This window comes from Lycorma delicatula, chromosome 11 (assembly GCF_047948215.1).
Source record: "Lycorma delicatula isolate Av1 chromosome 11, ASM4794821v1, whole genome shotgun sequence".
Taxonomy (NCBI): Eukaryota; Metazoa; Arthropoda; class Insecta; order Hemiptera; family Fulgoridae; genus Lycorma; species Lycorma delicatula.
Genome location: NC_134465.1, coordinates 77,619,981 through 77,633,611, shown reverse-complemented (window position 1 = coordinate 77,633,611; position 13,631 = coordinate 77,619,981). Strand labels below are relative to the sequence as shown.

The 13,631-nt window shown below is 30.8% G+C and overlaps 1 protein-coding gene across 16 annotated transcripts in view; it reads right to left on the bottom strand.

Annotated features, from left to right (window-relative positions):
• Positions 1-12,857, bottom strand: part of LOC142332121 (putative cytochrome P450 6a14) — a 622,045-nt gene extending 609,188 nt beyond the window's left edge. For 13 of the 16 annotated variants that reach the window (XM_075378376.1, XM_075378360.1, XM_075378361.1 and 10 more), the window contains exon 1: positions 12,747-12,857. The gene's annotated coding sequence lies outside the window, so the exon portion shown is untranslated. The remainder of the gene's footprint in view (positions 1-12,746) is intronic. The other 3 variants (XM_075378367.1, XM_075378369.1, XM_075378375.1) reach the window with 2 other exon arrangements.
• Positions 12,858-13,631: the final 774 nt, after the last annotated feature.

The window sequence follows — 13,631 nt, the reverse complement described above, 5'->3', positions numbered from 1 at the left end:
AACCAAATGCGTCTTAAAAAGCCCAGCATTCAAAAAGTATCTGGATTTTGGAATTTTTCTTAACTGCAGTAATAAGCCCTCGTTGAGAGCTTTTCAACGATATTTCATGAGTGGTACTTATTTTCATCGGTTCCAGAGTTATAGCCAAATAAAATTTTAATAAATGAAATACTTGGACCTTACAAGGGGAAGGCACATCGGTTCAAATCCAATTTCATATACACATATTTTTCTATAATTTTTTTGTTTTAGTTTAAATATATTCATTTATTAATAATTATTAACTTCTGATTGTAAATTGTTTTACAATAATTAATAATTCATTAATAGCGATAAAAAAAATCAGAAGTTATTAGTGAAATAAAATTTTCTGTTCTTTTCATTTTAATTAAAAAAATTTACAAAAGTTAATAATTATTAATAAATCAATAAATTTAAAATTAAAAAAAAAAGAAATTTTATATTAAAAAAAAAGTTGGATTCGAACCGATGTATGCATGATTACGGATCAGACACGTTCTCACTTACACCACAAACTATTTGATCGACGTGAAATTAATATATAAACTAATATAAACTGCTGATACGGACACCACAAATAATGTGATTCAAAGTTGTGTCCACCAAAATGCAATTGTGTAACTGTCCACTTTATTAAAGAATTAGTGGATCGTATCTCGCTTTCAAATGAAATAAGTTTAAATGAAGCGCAGCAAAAAATATGTATATGTAATTTAATACGCATACAAGGAGTCATGTGTTGTTCACGTCAATTTTTCTTTTAAATTTGATAATACATTTAAAGAAATGCATACTGACCTAAGAAAATCGTTTCTGTAACAACAGATGGTGTACCCGAAACGGTGAATAAACAATGCTTTTATTCAGCAGCTTGAGCAAAATGTGAGACATTCTCCGATTGAATTTCTTGTATGATACACCAGCAAGTTCAAGTGCGAAATAAGGTTTAAATATATTTTCCGATCTAATGCCAGTTGAAATAAAAGTCATCAGCTTTATAAATTCAAGAGGTCTTAATAGGTGACAATTTTCACAATTACTAGAGGAAATTGAGGGCCGACATTCTGGAATTTTGACATACAACAATATTTGATGGCTCAGTTGCGGTCCAATTCTTAATCGGTTTATAAATTTATTTTTTTTTTTTTTGTCCTGTCATTTGACTGGTTTGATGCAGCTCTCCAAGATTCCCTATCTAGTGCTAGTCGTTTCATTTCAGTATACCCTCTACATCCTACATCCCTAACAATTTGTTTTACATATTCCAAACGTGGCCTGCCTACACAATTTTTCCCTTCTACCTGTCCTTCCAATATTAAAGCGACTATTCCAGGATGATAAATTTATTAGAAAAAATAAAACTCTTTGAATAAAAAAAAAAAAAAAAATTTAATAATGAATTTTCAAATATAGATTAGTTAAATGATTTAACGTTCTTATGTGATATTGCTCAGCATTTCAATGAACTGAATAAAAAGAAACTTCTGGTAAATGGAGAAATTGAAAATATTAAAATATTAATTTGGAATGAAAATCGTGAAATATTTTCCTCAATTAAAAAAACATTTTCAAAACACAATAATTTTTAGAAATACTCTATCAAAATGAAATAAAAAAAAAAATTAATCATTATACAGGAAATAAAATTAACTTTTCAGGAGAGATTTAATCGATTTAAAAATTTGGAAAATACATTTTATTTTATATCCGTACAAAATAGAATTTGAAACGATGGAGTTAACCGAATTTATGCGGCTAGGTATCCACGATTTACCCACCGGGTTGGTCTAGTGGTGAACGCGTCTTCCCAAATCAGCTGATTTGGAAGTAGAGAGTTCCAGCGTTCAAGTCCTAGTAAAGCCAGATATTTTTACACGGACTTGAATACTAGATCGTGGATACCGGTGTTCTTTGGCGGTCGGGTTTCAATTAACCACACATCTCAGGTACGGTAGAACCGAGAATGTACAACACTACATTTCATTTACACTCATACATATCATCCTCATTCATCCTCTGAAGTATTATCTAAACGGTAGTTACCGGAGGCTAAACAGGAAAAAGAAAGAAAAGGTATCCACGATTTAGAAATTTAATTAGTTGAATTTCAAAACCGAATAGGGTGGAAAAATAAATTTGAAAACTTGATTTTCGAAGTAGGAGGAAAAATTTCTGAAAGTAGTGCAAATAATAATCCCGCACTAAAAATAGAAAATATTATATTAAATGCATAGCATTCTCTACCAAACAAGTTTACATTTAATTTTCCGTTGGTATTAATATAATTTATATAAAATAATATTTGCACTTACCAACAATTTTTAATGTAAGTATCTGAGCGGTTTCGAAGTCACATCTCCATCATCAGGGATTATTTGAAAATATTAATTTAATATTCGTGTATATCATTTTTTATATATAATTAAATCGAAGTTAAAATTGTTATGTTCATAATACTCGATTGTCAAACAATAAAATAAATTAAACGTTATAAAAATGTCACTTCTGTAATAGTCGTAGGCATTTTTCGAACATAACGTTACATTTTTATTAAGGTATAACTTATTTTATTTTTGACAATCGACTATTATGAACGCAACAATTAAAACTTCTATACATAAAAAATTATATACACGAATATTAAATTAATAACTTCATACAAAAATTGTTGTTAGGTGGAAATATTATTTTATATAAACAAGTTTATATCGATGAAAAAACTTGCTAATGCTCTTTTAACGATCTTTGGGTCCGCGTATTCGTGCGAAAAATTGTTTTCCTCAATGAATTTTGTAAAACCTGCAGACAGAAATAAACTTGGAAATAAATTGAATGCCAAATGAATTAAACTAATGAACACGGAATATGAACCTAATATTTAGAAACTATCTGAAAATAAGCTACAATATCAAACATAGTTTTATGGGCTTTATTATGCACATATATATCTGTAACTATGTTTATTAGTAAAGAATACGTCATAATATGTATGTGCTTTTTCTCAGAGCAGAGGCGCCACCAGGCATGGTGTCGTCACCTGGTACGGTAATTCATGTATCATTCCACATTTTTGCTCTTCACTTGAAAAAGTAAAAGTTTTAAAACAAAAAGGAAACGATTTTAATATTTTAAAGGATCTTTTTATAGGATCTAAAAAGTGAGAATCAAAAAAAGGGTCAAGTGTAAGGTTTTTCTGTTAACAAATTTTCGGTGTTTCCAAATTATTGGTATCCTTTTTTCCATACCATCACGTTCCTTTCCGAGTGACGCCACTATCTTTATGACCCACAGGCTAGTATTAAAAAAAAAAATAATGAACAAATTTGACCCGCTTCTCAAAAGGATTCCCCATCACTGGTATAGTTGAACAGATTGCAGCGTACACATTAGGAAAAAAAATTATTTAGAAAAAATGTTTTAATTTAATTTTCCCTGCTGTAAACTATTGTAAATTTGTCATTGAAATCTAAAATATATTTAGGCACATTTACCTCAAACATACTTAATAAAGATTATTTTAAAATAAACTGCGCGGTAGATTTAAAAACCTCTTCCTATTTTGAAGTCGATGATTTTAAATGTTCTATAAACTATAGATTTTTTAAATAAAAACGCAAACAAGTTCAACAAAATTTCCAGATATTCAACTCTACACTTAAATTACTGCGTTATTTATTTAAAAATATTTCAGAACATTAAGATATTTCAATCTTTTTAGCAAGAAATATATTACTTTCCCGTCTAGAAGGGAAAGTATTGTAATCTGTCCAATTTGAGCACATGCCGTTTTCACCGGACGTTTTGATACCTAAAGGACCCAAAAAAACCGAAAATACCGGATGGAAATTTTCCGGGTGTTGCTGTTCGTATGTGTGTTCGATATCGGCCTCTAAATCACCTTTTATCTCCAGAACTATTGGACCGATTTTGACCAAACTTGGTCAGATTACTTCTACGTGTGGGGCATTAATGCCATTAAATATTCAACTTATGAGATCAACGGGATGAGGCTGTAGAGCAAGGTCACCTTCAGTAACGCGAGATTTCGCGTAATTAAGGTCATATTTTTCTTAGGTACATTTCTTAACGATTGAAAAATAACAACATCTGCAAAAAACGTTTACAAAATTGCATCCCTACCCCAAAAATGATGTTGTACTGGTCTGCTACGTTTTAACGTAACAGCTGAGCGGTAGAATTAAATAAACGAATAATATTTAAAGTGTAAAAAAGTAACTCGGTCTAGCTGGGTCGATTCGGTACTTGGTGCATTAAAGCCTCGTGGCTGCATAGTCTGCCGAACGTATAAGAGAACTGCCGACTGTGTAAGAGAAATGTGTTCTACGTAAGTTTAGTTAGTGCCAACAGTCGCCGCTAGTACCGCCACGTGTGTGCGATTTAAACACGGTAAGCACGCGCGTAGTTAGAATCATTGAATTAAATAAACAAATAAAAATATTATATTTAGATAAAATGGTAAATATTTTAAATTGTGAATGTGTGTGTGTGTGTGTGTGTGTGTGTGTGTGTGTGTGTGTGTGTGTGTGTGTGTGTGTGTGTGTGTGTGTGTGTGTGTGTAAGCCATGCATAAAAAACAACTGTATTACCAGCTTTCTTTTTTAAATGTTTATCAATTTACTTCATTCTAAATAATACTAGATAAAAACTAATCGTATCCAATTAAACTCTTAATTAAAAAATCAATAATAATAATTTGAGATAAAAGCAATCAGAATTCATAAAACTCTTATTTTTAGAGATGAGGTCAAATTAAACCCCTCACACCTGTGAAAAAGATTGAAAAATTAATTCCACCTTTAAAGTTCCCTGTCAACGAATAATTTGTTTTTTCTTTTTTTTTTACTTTTGATTGATATATTTAAAAATACGTTTCTGAAGTATAGCAGTATTAAAAACTTTAAGATAAAAAATTTTATACGTCTATTTACTGTTCAAAGAACTAAATTCAATTTTTTTTTCAAAAATTATGGATTTTATTTATTATGCTAATTTTTTAGTTTGTTTTCTTATGTTTTATTTGTTAAAGACTACCTCTTCAACCGTAACTTAAATTTGCAATCATTGAAGCTGCTAAGCCATGAATAAACACGATTAATGTGAACAATAATGTACCCCTTAATAATTTATAAGAAAATATTAAGAAAAAATTTTTTTTTTTCTAAAAATGAACAAAAATTTTAATTTATTAATTATATAATAAAACCTCTGTACTTATAAATTATTATTCTGGTTGTCAAACAATTTTAATGTCCTACAAAATTTGAAAAACAAATTTTGCCTCCTCTTGTTCTGCAACCAAACAGGTAGGAATCGAGCGATTTCTATTTGTACCAGATTCTTTCTTGTTGCGGCTTAAGGACCGAAATAGTATGGCTTAGAACAAGTAAAATAGTACTATTAATGTAAGAATACGACCTAAGTTACGACACGAGCCTCGGAGAGAATCGAAAACTTCGCAAGAGTATATTAATCGTCATTATACCGTATTTTTTATACTGCTGAGAAAATATTTGTATTTTTATACTGTATTTTGTCATCGATTTAAATCATTGACAAAATACATTGTTTACGGAATAATGTTTTGTAGTTTTTCGAAAAAATACATTAAACGATACATTTCTGTGGCGATAGATTATTAGTCATAAGTTCTGCCTTTTCTTTAGTATCGATCGGTATTAAAAGACATTTCTTCCTCGAAATCCGACATAATTAACAAAAGAATAAACAGTGTAATATAGAAACTTAGTTATTTATCGGAGAACTTTCAAATTAACCTCTACTAAATCGGATTAAAATCAAAGTAAAAGAACAGCTGATACATTATTAATACCCGCTTCTGATCTGTCAGAGGCTTTTTGATCGGTTGAACATCTGTATCGTAATGAAAATTTGTTTCATAATGACCTCATTATTACACAAGTTCCAGCAGTGTAATTCAAACGTTATAATACAACTGTAGAAAAATTACAGTAGTATTAGTAATTACAGTAGTATTAGAACATGAACGATATATGATAACTTAAATGAAGACGGTCAGTCGAAAAACTGGTGGTCGTATAATCGATAAGATCAATAATATTATTTGAAATCTTACTTTTATTAGTATTATCTTTTGAAAAAAGAGAGCGCGCACGCGCAGTCTCTCTCGCACACACAGAAAATTAAGATAAAGCTTTTATAAAATACAACTCTTAAAAAACTCTCCTGTATAGCCCCCTAAAATATCTTCCAGTTAATTCTAAAATATAATTGAGTGAAACGACTAGATCCTATTTAACTCTACGTTGTGACATCTCACCTATTTGTGTTTGTAAGGTAATTAAGCGCCAGAAAGGTTTTGCATTGTAACGAAATTTTACAATAAATTTTTTTTCTATTAACCGCAACGACATATTCTTTCTTATGCATAATGATTTTTTGCGTCAATACGGTGGCAGATCCGACTTCCACCGGATTGACCGGTGGATCCGAAAATCCACCGTATTCTTTGCGAATACGGTGGATTTGTGACGTTTTTACTCACCGAGACGCTGTGAAGGATCTTCTTTGTTTGTAGCGTTTTGTAAATACTAAGGTAAAAAAAAAAAAATACATAGTAAGATTTTTAAAAAAATAATATTTATAAAAAAGTGCAACAACAAAAATCAAAGGAGTATTGAGGATACCTCCTCGACCGTCCGACTAGTCAGAAATACTCGGTGTCCCTGGAAACAATTCTTACAATAATTTTTTTTTCTGCGCGTATGCCGATCAATACCTTGCACAGCTTTATCAATACAACATATTTAAAAATTCTATAAATTTGTAAAAAGAAGTATTAAAATAAAAAAAAAGTTGTAAAAAAATAAAATCGTATAAAATTCTACGAAATTGTTTTTGGATACAACTTTTCCGGTTTTAAAGACGCTTTTAATAACGCTAACATTCACGAAAAATGGTTTAATAAACGTCGAGATCAAAGGAGCTAAAAAAATTATTTTATGATTTTTTTTTTTTAAATTTGGAAGCCCAAGTATCATGGAGACTTTTTTCTTGGTTACAATGATTATCAAAATAGGATTTAGAATCAAAATTTCCAAATTTCTATAAAAGAATTTTTGATTTTAGTGGCTTCCCTACTCTGTTGAAAAAATTTAAGAAACATTTAAGTACTTTTTTTGGAATTTCACAGCCACTGCCACTGAACTTCGTACCATATCAACATAAGCTCTATTAATTAGACGTGTTTAGCGAGCAAAGCGAGCGTAGGTTATGTTATTAATAAGTTGTCTATAACTTGTATATTTAACGTTAATTAGAAGAGGTTAGCGAGTGTAGGTTACGTTCGGTAAGGTTATATAATCAAACATAGTCTGCGCTTGCTTTGCTCGCTAATCTCGTCTAATTAACAAAAGTTATGTTAATATCGCACGAATTTCAGTACAATGGCTGTGATATTCAGAAAAAGTACCATCATTTATTTATAAAGAAGTGATCCCTGACAAAAAAAGTAATTTAAAGAGAATTATTTAAAAATATTGAATAAAAAAAGTATAACTTTTATGAAAGTAATGAAAAAAATTACTTCTCATTTTGGGTCTGGAAGGCGCCAAAGCTACTTTTATTTTAATCGCCTTTTAAGAGATAAAGAAAAATATATTAAAAATAAATAAACAATAAAAATTAAAAGAAAGCCAAAAAAAGAATATATATTTTTGAGAAGTGAGGAATAGATTTTAAGAGACTTTTTAAAAATATTCATGTATAAGTTATACTTAACAAATTTGATTAAGTAAAGTTTTTTCTAAGTCTAACATCGCCTTCAATAAAAACTAAAATTAGAAAAATAAAATCTTCAAAAAACCTTTCTTCATTTTATGTTCAGGGTCTATAGTCTAAAAAAATGGTGGACTTTTTTGAGAGCTATATATATACGAAGTATAAACTTACGGAAAAATTTTTTGAAAAATATTTAAACCGAAGGGAGATAGATCAAAAGAATAACCAACATACATTTCAATTTTAAGAGGAGCAGGCTGTTTTTTTTTTAAACATTTTTTTGAATTACTGAATTACGAGCATTTATATATATATATATATATATATATATTAAGGTAACAAATTTGCTTTAATTAAATTATCTTTAAAATGCCTCTGAAGAAAATCGGCATCCTTCCACCCCTTAACGAATTTTGAAAAAAAATGTATAAGATAAACATAGCATATATAGAAATGTTTGAGCGAAATTTGAAGAATTCGGTCGGTCAATCCTGAGGTATAAGGCCAAAAGCAGTGCGACACACATATAATACATACGTAACCTATAAATGGAAACCGCGCGAAAATTCCGGCCGCGAAAGTGACCGTTTTTGCAATTAAATTTTGTTAAAACTATAAAAAGCTAGACAACACCCCGCACCGTCCCACGAAGAGACCACAATTTCGTTTAGTCAGCATATGCGAATCCTTCCGGAGAATGGGACGCATTATTTCTCCCTCCAAATAACTAGGGATCCGGTAGGCGCACTCCTGCTAGCCCATAGGGGCTGGTACCGAAAGGACTTCAGCGGATGGACTGAAGGGGATAATTCCAGACCCAGAATGAGAAGTAATTTTTTTCATTACTTTCATAAAAGTTATACTTTTTTTTTAATCACGCCGGGATTACTAGGCTCAAAAGCTTAGTCTCTCACGGTCAGAACCGGTAAATAAATTTCGCGATGGTCCGTACGGATAGGAACTCAAATTACCAAATCCGTCCATAAATAAAACTTAAAATTTATAACCGCCACTAAATAACCTATGAAATCCGTAGGGAAATCTGTAGGGAGAAATAATGAAACTCCCGCCATTCTTGCGTTCCGTTCCATATAATACATATGTTTTTTGGTCTAGATGAACTAGTACCTAAAACGTAAAGATTTTCCAAAACCCGCCGGGTTAGTCTATAGCAAAACCAGCTGATTTTCAAAGTGGAGAGTTCTAAGGTTCGAGTCCTTGTAACGGCAGTCGGTTTTATACGGATTTGAATACTAGACTGTGGATACCGTTGTTCTTTGTGGTTGAACTTAAATTAACCACACTGGGACGGTAATGGCAAACCACCCGTAAAACCTGCAAGGAAAATTCCAAGAAATCGGATTCGTCAAGGGTCGGACCCGACCACGGTTAAATATTTTTTTGCAAAAACACAGACAACCCATTTTTGTCTTGATCACCGTACTTTCCCCTTTAATATAGCTATTCCAGTTACATTCGAGTGGGAAGTAAAAAAGCGACTACCTCTAGTGTTCACGTACTTATAAAGCATTTAATATAAAATATCCTATACTGAAACTCACAATTTTAGCTCAAACAGTTTGTGGTTTAACAATATGAATGCTTATGCGTAAGCACGCACGCACGCACGTAGTAGACTAAATGCGTTTATTTAAGTGGCAATAAATACGATTATACATACGGTATATTCAATGCGCGAATATATGTGTTCGCACGCGCACAAATATATGTGTCTTCACGAATAAAGATAATTGTAAGAACAAAACATAATAAAATACATTTACTTCTACCGTCGCATAAGTCAAGAAACGATTAAATTTTCAAATCAACGAAAATCCATGTTTTCACGACGCAAAATGAATATAAGGTATGTTATAAATTCATTTAAGACACTAAAATGAAGAATGTAATTTTTTTTGGTCTCTGAAGTTATGTTAAAGAAAACGAGACAGCGCTTTATATACTCAGTTTACGACACATTATTAAATGTAATTAAGAAACGCATTAATTCAGGTTTGGAATATATTCTCGATTATTGGAGAAATTCCAACTAAAATAAGTCATCTCCGAAGTTCACGCACAAATCAGTGGTGAATCAGTTAATTTCAGCGATTAAATTACAGTGAGCATACAAACAAGACTGAAAAATTTTGGGGGAATTTATTATACTAACACCGGTTCTGTTGTGATTTAAATTTTCACCTGTTGAAGTCGGAAATCATAAATATATACGATTTAAATTAATTTTATTATTAAATATTATTTTAACCTTTTGACGATCAATTGTTGTTTTTATAATTTCTGTTTTTAAAATTCAAAATTCATTTAATGTATTAATTTGTGAAGGAAATAATTATAATGAATAACACATAAATGTTCTTGACGATGAATTAATATCCGAAAGTGCTCGGACATAATAATAAAAATTATTGGTAAGTGGAAATTATTATGTAATTAATATACGATTGGCATAATGAAAAAAATTGATTTCTTATAGATATTTTTAGATTATTGCTAAATATTAGAATATATTTATTCTATTTATATTATTATTTCTTAAAAAATATTAAGAAAAATTGAAATACAAGAAAACTTCTATAAAAAAATTAACAAAGTATTTAATCTATTACTTATAAGAAAACAAATTTAGTTATAAATTATACTATAGATTATTCTGGTTGCCAAAAAAAATGTATTTTTCAGAAAATATTATCCTGCAAAACAAAATCTATTTAACTTTTATCGCCTGAAAAATAGACACGATTAGAAATTCATCAGATTTCTAATTGTGACAAATACTTCTGCGTTGTAGAATTTAAATTCTTTTTCGCGATTTCTAAATAACTACAACGCCTACGATGATGCTGTTCACTAAATTTCAACACCATTTCTTGATTTTTTAGAAATAATTACGTATCGCATGAAGTACATAATAAAGATTAAAAAAAATATATACTGCAACTTCCCGTTAATTTCGCGACATTAATTCTCGAAGACATTCACGTTTAAGTATTGAAAACTGAACGGTATAAGTGGGTATTTAGTACCGGAGGGAAAATCGGGAACAATGATGTAATAAATATTGATATGGCATTTTTTAGGGTATAATTTTTAATGGCAGTATTATTAAAACATAATAAATAATATAAATTCGGTTCATCAAAAAAAGAGTGAGCTACTTAAAAATGAGTAGGAAGATCTACTTAATGAGCTGCTACGAAAAGAAGAAACAAAATAAAAAATATTTAAAAAAGTTTTAAAACAACACTCTTAGATTAAACGCACTAAAGATAAAAAATAATTTTGTGACAATATCTCGGAATAAATTTGACAACAAGCTTTGACGGTGATATGTAAGATTACGTGAAAGTCATACTTCAAATTAAAAATTTGATGTTTTTACCAACTTTTTGTCAAAAGAGTGGGTTCCACACCCCACTCTTTAGGCCATTCATCACGCATATGAAAATATTGGCAAAAAAAATTTTTAATCTGAAGTTATCACTTACTCATAATCTTACATATCACCATCAAAACTTTCAAATCCATTCTGATACCGTCCCAAAAATTATTTGTTACCTTTTAGTGCGTTTAATTTAAGAGTGGTGTTTTAAATCTTTTTTCGATATTTTTAATTTCTTCTTTTTAGCGCATTTAATGTAAGAGTGGTTTTTCAAAGGTGTTTTACATATTTTATTTTCTACTTTTTAGCCTTCATAAGTTTATACTTTACAGCTGCACTAGCGCACAGGTTTGAACGTATTTAGTGAAAGATCGGATCGGTACGTTTTACGGTAGGTGAATGCGATCAAAACGTAGGGCTAAACGATTTAATTTCCGAATTACCAAGATCCGAACGATCAAGAGTGTGCCCGATGAGTTAAACAGTTAGCACTCGACCTGCTGATACATACGCCGTTTGAATCGTGAAAATCGGACGAGCGGTTGACGAGATATTACGGCGGCACCCCATCGCACCCCTTCCCCAATTTCTGAACGGCGCTCCAGGGACGCTTGAAAATATTATCATCCCGACTTGTGCCACTGGTAGCGAATGAAGTACCATCGAGGGAATTTGAGTGCTAGAACCGACCGTTTTCGAGATATTTTCGATTTTCGTCCGACAATTCGGATCCGGTTAAAAAGTACTAAATTTTCCCAAAACTTCGAACCCTACTGTACAGAATTTCTAGAAGCAATTGTTTATAAAACTAATAGCGTGTTATCATTTAGCTCCAGTCCTACGTTTTAGTAAAATTATGTATTTCAGACGCGTGCGAATTTTAGATCCAATCTTACCGAAACAGACTAGGTTATCTTTCACCAAAAAAATTTCTTTCATTAAGAAAATATGTAAGTAAACGAGGTTGCATAATTTTAAGGGACATTTTTTCGCTTAGCAACTTAGGGGCATCTTAGCGACCAAAATGTTGCTTAAATATGTTGTAATGAGAAACAAACCTGTATGCAAAATTTCAAAGTGAATTGATAACGGGAAATACTTCAAAATTCGACCCGAACCTTGAATCTTACACACATAGTCGAATTTCATAAACGTAGTCCAAGAGCGAGCTAATATAAGAGTGGTAAAAAGATATTATCCCATAGCCAGAGCAGTACCGGCCTCTTATTTATGTAGCATCGTAGAAACTACAACTGTACAACAGAACAGATTTTTGGAAAACAAAGGTTCTGTTTCACCTTGGCAACGATAAAACTAAGCGGTTTACTTTACTGTATTGATAATGATTAAAATTGGTAATGTTAGTTGAAATTTTTCATAAAAATATTGCCGTTTTCGATAAAGTACTCGTTTTTTTTTTTCAGTAAAAATGAAAACGTTTCTCTGTTATTACAATAAAAAAAATAAATAAAAGTATTTTAAATAAAGAAAAACCTTATTAAATATGAAATTAAATCTATAAAATTAACTATAATTTATTCACCTGAATTAAGATGTAATCGAATAAAATCTCTCTTAATATTTAAACTGTCCGATACAGACAAACTTCATATTAGACGAATTAACCTCTACGTCGACACTATCAGACTGGAGGAGACGGCAGTTGACTGAACTAGCGCTATCTGCGTTGTGATCATATGACCTTGACTTGTTTACCGCTGTTGTACGTCTCCAATTAGCCAGCCACACCGACAATATGCAATATTTATTACGTTACTACTCCACCACGTTTAATCCGTAGGTCCCGGTTCGAATTCCGGTCAGGCATGACATTTTTCATAACAAACAAAATTCATTTAACATCTAGTATAAATTTAAGAAGGCGTGCCTGTTGTTACTTTGTAAATAAATAGATAAATCGATCCGTTTTTTAAATATTTTCAGGTCAAAAAATATAAGAAACAACTAAATTCGCCACTTAATTCCCCAAAAATGAAGAAGTCTTCATTTCCCAGTGAGAACCGAAATCCGGGCGAAATTTTCGCTAGCCGTAACTCGCTAACGAAGCGTTTACGGCCAATATTGTACTTTTTATTTTTTGGTTTATTTTTATTTTTTTATTATACTTTTATATGTGTACGTTTTCCTATTTTTAACAATAGAATCAGCCCCCGAAAGATTGTCGTATAGTTTTGAATACATATTTAAATAAATTTAAAAATTTGAAAAAGAAAAAAAATATATATATATACAAAATTTTCGCCCGTACACTCTTTAATTATCCTATATTAAAAAGTAATGTTTGTCACTCGCACGCCTAATGCGCTCAGAATGTGCTCATTTGGAAATCAAATGCGAATTTCAAAAACCGTGCCGAGGTGTCCAGAAGACATCTTATTTTTTTTTTCTTCGCAGAGTCGTGTTTTTA